The sequence below is a fragment of the Mus musculus genome, chromosome 6 (assembly GCF_000001635.26).
Source record: "Mus musculus strain C57BL/6J chromosome 6, GRCm38.p6 C57BL/6J".
In the NCBI taxonomy this organism is placed as follows: Eukaryota; Metazoa; Chordata; class Mammalia; order Rodentia; family Muridae; genus Mus; species Mus musculus.
In genome coordinates, this window is record NC_000072.6 from 115,422,310 (window position 1) to 115,435,345 (window position 13,036).

General features: G+C 37.5%; 1 protein-coding gene across 13 annotated transcripts in view; it reads left to right on the forward strand.

Annotated features, from left to right (window-relative positions):
• Window positions 1-13,036, forward strand: part of Pparg (peroxisome proliferator activated receptor gamma) — a 129,526-nt gene that overhangs the window by 61,431 nt on the left and 55,059 nt on the right. The window lies entirely within an intron of this gene.

Here is a 13,036-nt window from a genome sequence, read left to right on the forward strand (position 1 = left end):
ATGGTGATCACTTATAAATGTATTCAGAACCTTCAGCATAGAACCCTAATCTAATTTCTATTTTATCTCTGCTCATGGCTTCCATTTCCTGAATTATAAGCATTAAAGGTATTTTGATATCCAAACCATACCTGTTCATTTTTGTTTCCTGCATTTGCATATATAGTCTAAAAATATGTGTGAGCATTTCAGAACACTTGGTGAATTAGCTTCCTCTCTTATTGTGTTAGATATCTTTCATTACAGTTTTTAATCCCTCTTGTAGAATTTCTGTTCTTCTTCAGGCATTTTTTATTTTACTTTGAAATCTACATTTTTTTCCCAAAGAATTGCAAGTTTCTAGAGTACAGGAACATGTTAAGTTCTCTTTTAGAATTTTTAAGATACTCCAAGCATAATGTCTGATTGAAGAATATCTGTTCTAAGTCTCTCACTTTACACACTAGGAAGATGAGGTCTCTGGAAGGCTTGATACATACTGAATAAACAATTTACCATTACTTCTATTCAGATTTGCTTCACGGGAACAAAATTCTCCTTTCCCAACATTTTTTTTCTTGTCCACTGTAAATGTTGCATTCTCTATTTCTATAGCTCCTTCTACTGGGGTTTCTTAAGCACAGCTTCTTCTATATTGTATCATTTCTTATTTATTCTAGTGTTTCTGTTTGGTTTATTTTTCTTGTCTCATAGATTGCATATAAAATAGGTTGTTGAGTTAGGGTGACTGTGTTTTATAATAGAAGTACAGAGCATTAAAATGAAGACATTTGTTGGTTAAAATGAATAGCTTCACTTAAAATTTCTCTAGAAGCCTAACATTTGAACACATTTGTTATAATTTTTAAGACATTAGTTTTTAAAGTGAAAAATTAAAATTCCTGAAATTTTTTTCTGCATTGTGTGTGTATTTGTGTGTGTGTGTGTGTGTGTGTGTGTGTGTGTGTGTGTGTGTGTGTTGCTAAGAATCCAGTTCAGGATTGAGTTCACTGTCTACCCTTGATCTGACCCCTAGTCCTATCATTGATTCATTGTATATATCACCTGAGTTTCTTAGGCAGGAGTTTAGTTTCATTATATTCTATAAAATATTCTATTTTTCTATAAGCCATGAAAGTGGTCGCTATTCATATTAGTTTTATTTAGCCTGCCTTGAGAAAGAATATCCTGGCTACATTATGAAATAGTTCTTGATTCCAACTTTGGTACTTTTGTCTCTTTGAAAAGAACTTGTCTAGAACATAGCACAATGAACACTTTGGGTTGCCTTAGAGGGCTAATGCTGGTTATATCAAGAGATGGTTAGATAATCAAGATTTTTATTCCTTACCAATCTCTTATTTTTATGCCATGACTTTGTCCTAAATGTAATTTCCCCGAGTCTGAAATCTCTCTAATAGACTAAAACTTACTTTCTTTATCAAAATGGTACAAAATAGAATTATTTGCCAGGTATGCTGCTGCGGCTTGTAGTCTCAGCTACTTGGGAGACTGTGCTGGGAGTATCAGTCATGAACAGCAGTTGGGACTAGCCTGGGCAATATACTCTTTAAGGTAGTAAAATATTAATTTTAATATTTTAATTACTAAAATATTAAATTTTTACTAATAATTTGAACTTTGACTTTTATGGTCATCTGGTTTATCATAAATGTTTTTCTACTAAAAATTTGAGCTATTAGAGCCCAACAACCTGTTTCTTGTATCTATTGTGTTTTGTGGTTGACCGTTAAATATTTATTCCACTCCTGCTAAAGCAAACAGTTAAACTTAGAAATAAACCAAGTATGCAATCATCATTAGCTATCCAAGGCCAGCATTGATGGTGTGCTATAGGATTCTGTATTCAGCCTAGCCCATCAGCTTAGGCATTCCTTCTGCATCTGAGGCAAAGTAGATTGAGTGGTGGTACAGGAGCTGGGTACTGCTACTGTAGAAATAAAAAAAAAAAATGTTTAGTTTTGGTCCTAGAGGTCCAGCTGCATTGGTCATATCCATGAAGTGAAGTTACCCCTTCAGCCACTCTGCCCAAAGAGGACATCTATATATGTTCCCAAGGCTCCATGAGCACTAGGTCCCAAAGAGGGCATCTACACGTTTTTCCAAGGCACCATGAGCTAGGTCCCTTTCATCTCACTTCTTTTCTTTTTTAAGAGTTCTGCAAGCAACCCTAAGTAACCTCATGTTGGCTCTGATTTCCACTAATAAAAATTGGCACCACGCAGGGACACTTCCTCGGACTCATGCTCAATATGCCTCCTCCTCTGAGTGCCAGACTCAGTCCTGTGTGGATTCTTTAATTTTCAGCTGTTGCACCAGAGCTTGAAGGATGATGACACTTGTTCTCTAGAGCTGGTTGAGCAATGGAAACGCATCTTAGAAACATGACAAATGCTGCAATAGAGCCCTTTGAAACCAGAGTCCCTCAGAGATGGGAGCAGTGTTGATTGCATACCACTTCTATGGGGGATATTTAAACTGTCTAAGGGGCTCTAGCTAATGGTTTACTACAGTCAGATACTTGACTAAAATTCTCACCTGGCTAGAAGTTTAAAGGGACGAAAATACAAGGACCGGTCCTGTACTGCTCATATACAAGTTTTATGAATGAAGCAAGTCAGTTTCCTTTTTCCTTGTGTGTCTTCTGTGTCCCCGAATGTTAACAAGGTTACTGTGAAGGTTACAGAGTACAGTGCTTGTGAAGGCTGATCTAAAGCCCTCTGTGATGCTTATTGTTTTAGTCCTTGTCATAGTAGCTATTGGAGGATCAGATAGAAGATTCTGAGAATTGCATTTTAAGCAATTTAGAGGATATGGAAAAACAAAATCTGAAGTTATGTTCACTGCACTAAAGTAAGTGACAGTTACTTGAGTAAAAAGGGGCTTCTTGGAAAGCAGCTATGCTCACCACTATACTACTAATGCTAAAAGGGACATCTTTAGAGACCCCCATGAGTATCTTAAGAAGAAAATAATCAAACTTAAAGAAAACAGCTTTGTATCTTATCTTAAAAAACAAAAACAAAAACAAGCAAGCAAAAGGCAAACAAACAAAAAGCCAGTACTGTACTGGGGCTGGGGCCCAGGAGTGTGTGTTTGCCAGGCAAGCACTCAGCCGCTGAGCTTCCTCTCCAGCCTTGGTTGTGTTGCTTTGTTGTGTTAAATATGGAAAAATTACTTCCCACTCCATTAATATTTATCTCTGAAGAAACTGAACTGCAAACATTGAGACCCTTCTTTGGGTCTTTGGGTTTAAATGGAAGCAGCGATCGCTCATTTTCCCCTCAGGGTCAGGGTGGGGAAGCTTTTCTAGGATACAATAGTCCTTATCTGGTGAAGTGAAAGTCCAGAAAAGATTTAAATTATTGATACTACTCTAAATTTTATAAGATCCCATGCAATGGCACCTCAGAGAGCTGTAATGTGGTGGGGATGGGGGTGTTGGAGGATTAGGGCAGGGGTAGGGAAGTGGGGATAGTACTTGCCTAGCATACATAAAAATCCTGGTTCCATCCCCAACAGTGAAGAAGGAAAAACAATTCAAGTCATTTTAAGAGAATTTTATAGTTGTTGGTATTAACTTTTTCCATAGCATGGCTCTAACTCTGTCTGTATTTCTGATTTATCTGATTTTAACTTCTTTTTTAAACTCTAAGAATTGGATTAGGTCCATTTCTAGACTCCGTGTCTTCTTATTGTTTCCCGGAAATGGTCAGTTCTTATATCCCTGCCCCACACAATTGTGAATTAAAGTATATGAAAAACATGAAAGAAATGTCACTTACAAGAAAACACAAGATTTTTTAAGGCAGGGTCTTGCTATCAGACCTTAAATCTTTCTGTCCCTTCCTCCTTAGTGCTGGGATCATAGGCACATAATAGTTGATTTTGAAAGCAGCATGGCAGCAGCTAGTCTCTCAAAGTGCTAAAATACATCCATCTCTCTAATATTGTCAGGTCAGTGTGTCTATAAGTGTACTCCCTAAGTTATAATTTTACCCTGAAGAAGTAATGCTAGAGAAACTCTAAAACCATAGTATCTTGTTAGGTATACATTTCTTGTCTCAGAGGAAATCTGGGCTGAGAAATTTTCTTCACTGACTTAGGGGACCTGAAATGACGCACAGCTTCACTATGTTAGCTTCCTTGGACACACCAGAATGTCAAAGAATTTAGTGAATACTTCCTGAGTACTTGTGTTGGAGTCATTTAAATAGAATTGGGTTTCTGTACCTTTCTACTGCACTATTCTTTCCTTCGTATGCACAGTCTTGCACCTGTAGCTAATCGATAGACACAGGCATTGCTCGTGCAACTAATAGCAGCTGCAGCCCCACTCATACAACCTCAGAACTGAGGCCTCACAGTGTTCGAACACCAGTGCTTTAGACCTATTTTTATTTGAACAAGTGATTGCCAAGATTAAAGTTCCCACGTGTGGTGAGAGCCATGTGTGATCACTATAAAGTAAACTTGAAACTGTCAACTATCAGTTACATGTGAGTTAACCCTCCTTAGCCCATGCCAAGTTTCCTTTGTGAGAGAAACTCTTACATCCACTCTAGATTTGCAGGTGAACAGTCCTCAAACTGCCTCCATCAGTCTTCTAACAGTTGGGTGCCTGCTGCTTGCAAGGCATCATAGTGCTGTGGAGTCCACACCTTTGCCTGGCTTCCACTGCCTTTTGGTAGCCTGGATCTATTTCGTATATTTTACCTTCCCTCCTACCTATCCCAGGAAGTAGCCTACCTGGCTCTCTTCAGACTAATCTCACTTTGCAAAAATATAGCCATACTCCCTCTTGCTTCCAAGTTTAGTATGTCCTTAAATGCCTTTCCCAGTCTTCTACCTTTTCAAATTTTCCTTCTCTTTCAAGGTCAGGTTCAAAGAACTTCAACTTGTTCAGTGAACCTTTCTCTGAATATCCACATCTAATGATTCTTGTCTCCTCCAACCTAAAAATATGCTCTCTCCTCTACTTCCCGGGATGCCAACAGCCTGATCCAACCCACTGTCTCTGGACTAGAGAGCAGTCTCTTGACAGGTTTTGTTTGTTAAATGCATCTGCCCTTCCTCCCAACACTATTCTCCATTCACCTCTTATCCATTGTGTTTAAAAGTCAGAAGTGCCCTAGCTCAACACCCTTTAGTCATTATTGAACAAAAGCCCAAATTAACTCTGTAATGCCTAACCCACCCCAGTAGACTTCTACAGTTCCCTTCTTCCTCTGTCCATCTCTTGGCTTTGCTGCATCATCACAGGCATTCTTTCTAGTGCCATGACACTCCATGCATAGACCTGCCCAGAGTCTCTTCCCCAGCTCCTATTCTTCCATGAGCACCCTTCTTCCTGATATCTCTGATTGTCTCTCTTGGTCACTCAACTCTGCTCAGATTTTTTTTAAGTAATTTCTCTAAAAAATAAAAGAGTTATTGATTTTATGCATATGAGTACATCACCATTGCTCCCTTTAGACACACCAAAAGAAGGCATCAGATCCCATTACAGATGGTTGTGAGCCACCATGTGGTTGCTGGGAATTCAACTCAGGACCTCTGGAAGAGCGGCAGTCAGTGCTCTTAACCTCTGAGCCATCTCTCCAGCCCCTTTGCTCAGATCTTACCTTTCAGTAAGAATAGCCTTTTCCACCCTTTCTCCTCTTCTGTTCTCCAGTTTCCTATTTAAAAAGCACTTGTCACTTTTTTCAAAACTGTATAGCTTATTGGCTGGTTGTGTTTATAGCTTATAATCTGCTTCATCCTTTAGATCTTTGGCACCAAAGAGAAAGAGATCTTGGTCAGGTATCCTCTGAGACCCAGAACAAAGCTTGGTAAAGAACAGTCCTCATTAATAACAGTCAAATGAGGGTGAAACCCCCTGACACTGATAATCTTCACCATGTAATTTAGTCCTTAATAGAGACAGCCTGTTCTTATTTTCTGTTTTTGGAGCATTCCCTAAGCCAAAGTATGTAATCACTGAGAAAGAACCCATGTTTTAGTCTCTATTCCTAGAAAGAAAAAAAAAAAAACAACAAAATACCTAACACATAGTAGTCAACTTGTTGACTTATTAAAACCAAACTGGTCTCCTGTGCTTCCAACACTTCTTTCTGAACTCCAAGGGCACCTGACACATATGATATATGTGTATATGATATATTATATATAGCGAGAGAGGGGGGATACACTCAGGTACACACAAATATATATAAAATGATTTAAAATAAATCTCCTTTTTTAAAGTCTGCATGATTTCTATCTTTATATAGTTGGAACTATATTCTATATATCTCTTTTGGATTAGCTTCTTTCCCTAAGTGATATAAACTTCTTCCTTGGTCTTTCATGGCTTGATAATGCATTCATTTTCAGAAATAACTATTTTATTGTCCAGCTGTATTACAGTTTATACATTCATCTGCTGAAGTATTCCTTTGTATCTTCTAAATATTGTCAATCATAGAACTGTAATAAGAATCTGTGTGCAGTTTTTTGCATGGATCTAAGTTTTCATTCAGTTTAGAGTGTGGCCACTGGATTGTATGGGAGGACCATGTTTTGTTTTATAAGAACTACTATACTATTCCAAAGTCACAGACCCTGTCACAGTCCTCCTGGTAATGAGGGAGTATTCCTGTCACTCTACAGCCTCACCACCTTCTGGTGTTGTCAGTGTTTGAAGGTTTTCTAATGATTTATGAGGTTGGAGATCTTCTTGCTCAAGTCTTTATCCTATTTTTATATCAAGTTGTTCATTTTCTTAAGAGATCTTTGTGTATTTTGAAGAAAACCTTTATCAGATGCTGGTTTTATTTGTTTTGGGTTTGTGGTTTTGTTTTTGTTTTGTTGTTGTTGTTGTTGTTGTTGTTGTTTGAGACAGGGTTTATCTGTGTAGTAGAGTCCTGGCTGTCCTAGACTCGCTCTGTAGACCAGGATGGCCTTGAACTCACAGAGATCCATCTGCCTCTGTCTCCCGAGTGCTAGGATATTAAAGGTGTAGACCACCATACCTGGCATCAAATGTGTTTTTCTTTTCTTTTTCTTTTAACAAATATTTAATTGAAATAGTTTTGTACAGAGCAGACAACTTAAATTTTAATAAAGGTCAATTTATCTTTCATAGATCATACTGTTTTACTATATCTAAAGAAATCACCACCACATTCTTTTCTTTTGTTTCTCTTTTATTATCAATGAGAAATTTCATGCATAGTTCGGATAAATAGTGTATAGGATTTTTGTTTGCTCATTTGTTTGTTTGAGGATCTGTCTGTGCAGCCCTGACTGTCCTGGAACTCTCTATGTAGATCACGCAGGCCTCAAACTCAGAGATCTGTCTCCCAAGTGCTAGGATTAAAAGCACGTGACACTACACCTTCTATATACATTCTTATACATAGTTAGATTCAATTTCTTAATATTTTGTTAGGAATTTTTGTGTCTATATTCATGACCAAGGCCTTATCCCCTGTAATGGCTTTATCTTGTTTTGATATTAAGATAATTCTGGCCTCATAGCATCAAGAATTATCTTTTTCCTTTGTAATAGTTTATTAACTCTTAGTGAATGTCATACAATGTATCTAGATTATACTTACCCCCATTCCTTCCCCAATTCTTCTCATCAAGAATTATTATATCTGTTTCTACCAACAAAGAACTGGTATAATTTATGCCTTGGATGGCTGGTAGAACTGACCGGTAAGTGCACCTTGACCTTCTGTCTTATACAGTTATTAATTACTTATTCAATTTTTAAAACATAAATAAGCCTATTCAATTGTATATTTCTTTTTGGATACATTTTGGCATACTGTGTTTTGAGGAATAGGCCCAAGGAAGAAGTTCACTTCATCTAGATTATTGACTCAGTAGTATAGAATTGTTTATAATATATCCTTCATAAAATATGTGTGTGCTAAAGATTAAACCAGGGCCTTGTACATACTTAGAATATCTTCTTCCACTGAGATACACCTCATCCCATTTACTATCTTTTTATTGTCCCTGGAGCATATGATTGTGTGCTTTCATTCATTTCTGGATAAACACAAATTGACTTTGCACCAATGTATACTGGACTAAGTAATAATTTCAGTTCAACTGCACTAGTTATCAGCAGTTAGCCTTAGTTCCAGTTAGATTTTCCTAGAATCTCTTTTTGGAAACATAAAGATTAACAGAAGAACCACAAACTGTGCTTGAGCTAAGTTGATCACAGTGGGAAAGGATATGAGTCTGAGGGTCAGGAAGCAAAAGAGATGGTCAGTATAACCCAGTCATCTTTTCTTTCTCCCCATACCACACGACAAGCTACCTAAACAACATGTGGCCAATACAAGAAAAACTGAACTTCTAGAGATAAAATATGAGTGTGCTTTTCCTTCTAGAGGCTGAGGCCAAGGTTACAACTTCTCTGAGGCTTTGTTGATCTGAATTCAAACATTTACTATAAGTCTTTCAGTTTCCTATAAAGAAATGTGCATATAGAGAAAGATATTAGATGCTTTATCTTTTGCCAAATCAAACCAGAGAAACACTGGGTTTGGTTTTTAATAGTCCTAAGTAGGCAGCAGGATGAAAATATGTTTTCTTATGTTGAATAAACAAAAGGCACACACATAATTTATTTCTAAACCTTTCTATAGTCAGAGAAGCCACTAATGAATTGAAATTCTTGCAATAATATCAATTAATTGTGTAATGTTCTGCAATTTACTTAACCCTAAGTCTATTTTTAACATTATTAAACGGTGATTAATTATACATAACTTCATATTATATCTTTAATAAAATTTGGATATGTTGAAATGCAGGACTTATAAATTCTCTGTTACATGTATCATATACACTAAAGTACATGCATGATGGGCATAAGATATAATGCCTGCTGCTTAAGTGATTAAAAATTGTAGCTATCATTATTAAATTATGCTTCTATGAATGAAATTGAGTCATTTTCCTCTTTTAATAAAACAAAGGCCCATGATTCTAATCAAAGATAAGAAAATTGATAGTCAGGTGGTGGTGATGTACACCTTTAATCCCAGCACTTGGGAGGCAGAGGCAGGTGGATTTCTGAGTTTGAGGCCAGCCTGGTCTACAGAGTGAGTTCCAGGACAGCCAGGGCTACACAGAGAAACCCTGTCTCAAGAAAAAAAGGAAAGAAGAGAAGAGGAGAGGAGAGGAGAGGAGAGGAGAGGAGAGGAGAGGAGAGGAGAGGAGAGGAGAGGAGAGGAGAGGAGAGGAGAGAAGAGAAAAGAAAAGAAAAGAAAAGAAAAGAAAAGAAAAGAAAAGAAAAGAAAAGAAAAGAAAAGAAAAGAAAAGAAAAGAAAACTGGTACAGGGTGCTGGCTCAGTTGGTAAAAGTGCTTGCCTAGCATAACATAAACAAGGACCTGAGTTCAATCCCCAGGACCCATATTTTTAAAAAGCCAGCACATATTTATAATCCCAGTACTGGGCAGGGGCGGAGGGTAGGGGTGGGTGGGAAGCAGAAAGATCCAGTGAGAGAACCTGTCTCAAAATTACAGTGGCTGATATTCCTGAAGGTGACATCCAGCACTGACTCTGGCTTCTGCACATACACAGGCTCCTGCACACACATGCTCCTGTGAACATGGATGTACATACACATATATACCCACAATTTTTACAAATAAATAAATAGAGAGAGAGAGAAGCATCTGTTGGTTAAATATTTTTCTTTTATTTCAGTGTATCTTTTCTACTTTTCCATATTATTACCTGATCATTCCTGTTTAATAACACAAAGTGTATGCAAGAAACAGATTTATTCCCACTTGGTAGATTAACTCATTAAAAAATATTACAGTTAAAAGGTATTTATGGGGTTGGGCTAGAGTACAATGGTAGAGTTAAAAACAAAGTATATTCAACTTAATTTTTAACATAACCAAACACATAATCATCTTGTAAAAGTCAGGTAGTATAAAAACTTTAGTAAAAAAAAAAAAAGGTAGCGCCTCAGTGTCTCAATAATTCCCTTTCAAAGGCACTGATACTTTACTCCAGGACCCTCTTCTGACTCTCACCTCCGTGACTTGAGAATCACATGCTTGGCTGCAACTTTGTCTACTGTGTTCACCATCTGTTAACTCTAACCATAGAACATAAGCATTCAACCCTTTTACCACCTCGTTCTTTCTCCCAAACACACTTCTTTCTCCTCTCACCTTCACAATGCAGTTTCCAGTAATTTGGAGTTAAGTCAGTTGTCCATGGTTACATTGTCATAACTTTAAAAGGGATAGTTACAGACTTCAACATCAGTATATTGTGGTTTCATAAGCAGTTTCTCTTCAAATAGTAAGCGGTCACACTGCATGTTTCCTTTCCCTGCGTGTGAATCATGTGTCTAAGTCTTGCAGTCAACATGTTCAACCTTGCCTAACCTAGCACTTCCGGAATTTACTTGACTACCTGATATTTTTCTGTGTAATGATTTTTAATGGAACCTCATTAGCATATGTATAATACAGTTGGGGAGATGCCAGATAAAACAGACTTTCCAGGCCACAAAAGAGCAATTAAGCACTGAGTGAGTAACTTTGAGAAGCCAGGCACTCTCCTTTTCCAGAGGTTTTTAAAACAGGACATCTGTTTTACTCATAGTCCAGTTTGAACAATAGGACTCTGCTGCTGTTTCTTCCTCTTCCTGTCCCCCAGAGGCCGCATTGGAGGCTTTTAGCCACCTTTTACAAGACCATGGGACTCTGGTTACTCTCTCTATATTAAAAAAAAAGACAACTATTATGTATTTAGAGCTTCATACATATCCTAGGTGTTTTTCATATATTATCTCATTAGTCTTCAGAACAGAATGAGGTAGCATTATTTTACAGATGATGAAACTAGCTATAGAGTGAGGGTGGACTAAGACCTCCAAGGCAGAATTTGAATTCAGGCATCAGACATAACACTGCTCCATCCTTTATTGTTAATGTTCAGAACAGCAACCTACAAAAATAACAGATAAGATGTGGTTTATCTGTACTTATTATGTAAAAACTCAGGCCACCACAATGTTTATGATAAAAGTTAACCATTCCTTTAACCTTCCCACTAATTGGAGGTTATTATTTTTGTTAGTGTAGTGCTTACCTTTTCCTTCACTGTGACCAAATGTCTAACAAGAAATGACCTGAAATGAAAGGTTTACTGGGGTCCTGGTTTAAGAAGCTACCACTAAGCCTAGAAATGACAGCAGCCAGCTCAGACTCCTCAAGTCTTTACCCCTCTAAGGAACAGGAAAGTGGAGGATGAAGTAGGGCTGGGCTAAAACCCTCAAGGCCCACCCCTCAGTAGCCCACTTCCTTCAGGTAGGCTCTACCTCTTAAAGGTTCCAAAATAGTGCATGCTAGCTGGGTACCAAGTCCTTCAACATGCAATCCTGTGGAATACATTTCACATTCAAACTGTAGCAGGAAAAATTCTGTTGCAGAGTTCTTCTGCATTTTATTCTGTCACAATCTGCCATCTGGTAAATGGTTTCTTGCATGAGACTATTGAAATTTGATGTGACTCGTATATATTAATTAAGACCAAATACATCTTGATCTATAAAAATTGGCTTGGGATAAAAGTCTCTTTTTTCAACATATTATATCAATATAGTAACAGCATCACACAGCTCAAAGGATGCTGGGCCAAGAGACAGAAAAGATGTGTTCTCGCCCACCCAGTCTCTCGCTGACTGTATTCATAAGCAGATCATTATGTCCATTTTCTTTTACTGTCAAATGGGAAATGACGATTATTTCAAAATGGCTTTCTCCCCTGTAATATTTCAGGATGATTTTTATCTCTGGATGTTGGCTCACAGATGGGAGAGGAACTGTATAATTCCCAAGTTAGTTTGTACTATGCTGTGGTTTACACAAACCAGTGAGGAAGGGCTGGCATATATGATATTAACCTAAAACAAGAAGTCATTGAAAATTTGTGGTTAAGTGTCTCTTGAAAATACTGACAAAGCTACTAAGCTCTAGAGAGTCTATGAGATGTTGTCACATTGCCTCAATACTTATCAGAATACATTTCTCTGAGTTACTCTTTAGCATGACTCTCATCAGTGTCATGCCTGGCCCACCATGAGTTGTTGAAATGTGTTGATGTTTAGTATAGACCTGGAAGATCAGGAAGAGAGATAATTAGTTTAGATTAAGTGTGGCCACAGAGCTTTAGACCTTCTGCATTCAATACCCACTCTTCCTAATAATTGTCCATATATTACTTTGGTATCTGGGCCATATTTCTCCCAAAAGCTTTCAGAGGTGGGCTTGGAATTCACAGCTTCATGTATTTAGACAAGTATTACATTACTGGGATGTATCTTCATGTATTTAGACAAGTATTACATTACCGAGATGTATCTTCCGCTCTTAATTACTCTTCTTTAAGAATTTTGAGTACATGGTGGCACATGCCTATAATCCTATCTCTCAGGAAGCAGAGGGAGGAGGATCAATGTAAGTTCTATGTCAACCACCACTGCACAGTAAAGCCCTATCCAAAACAGAAAAAGAAGAAAAAGAAGAGAAAAGAAAAGAAAAGAAAAGAGAAAGAAAAGGAGAGAAAGGAAAAGAAAGAAAACTCTTGTACTTTACAGAACTGTTCAGAGAATTAAAAGAGATCATGTGTAGTATCTAGTGTAATCATTACCAAAGACTCAGAGGTCGGTTAATATTAACCAGTTTCAATACTGAGGAGGTGCAACATGAGCTCAGGTTCCTTTTGTTGTTTTGTTTTTTATTCTCTTTGGGAATTGAACCCAGCGTCTTATACATGATAAGCAAGCATGCTACCACTGGGCTATACCCCCAACCTCTATTGAACTTTACATCCAGGCTTTTAAAAACAATTATGGCATAAATTTGATTTTGCTTACTTTTTTTTTTCCGCTTGTACTAGGATTTGAATCTGGGACTTCTCAAGCTAAGCAAACTCTCTACCACCCAGTCATACCCCAGACCTCCCCAGCATTTTTGTTTGTTTGTTTTGTATTGTTTTGT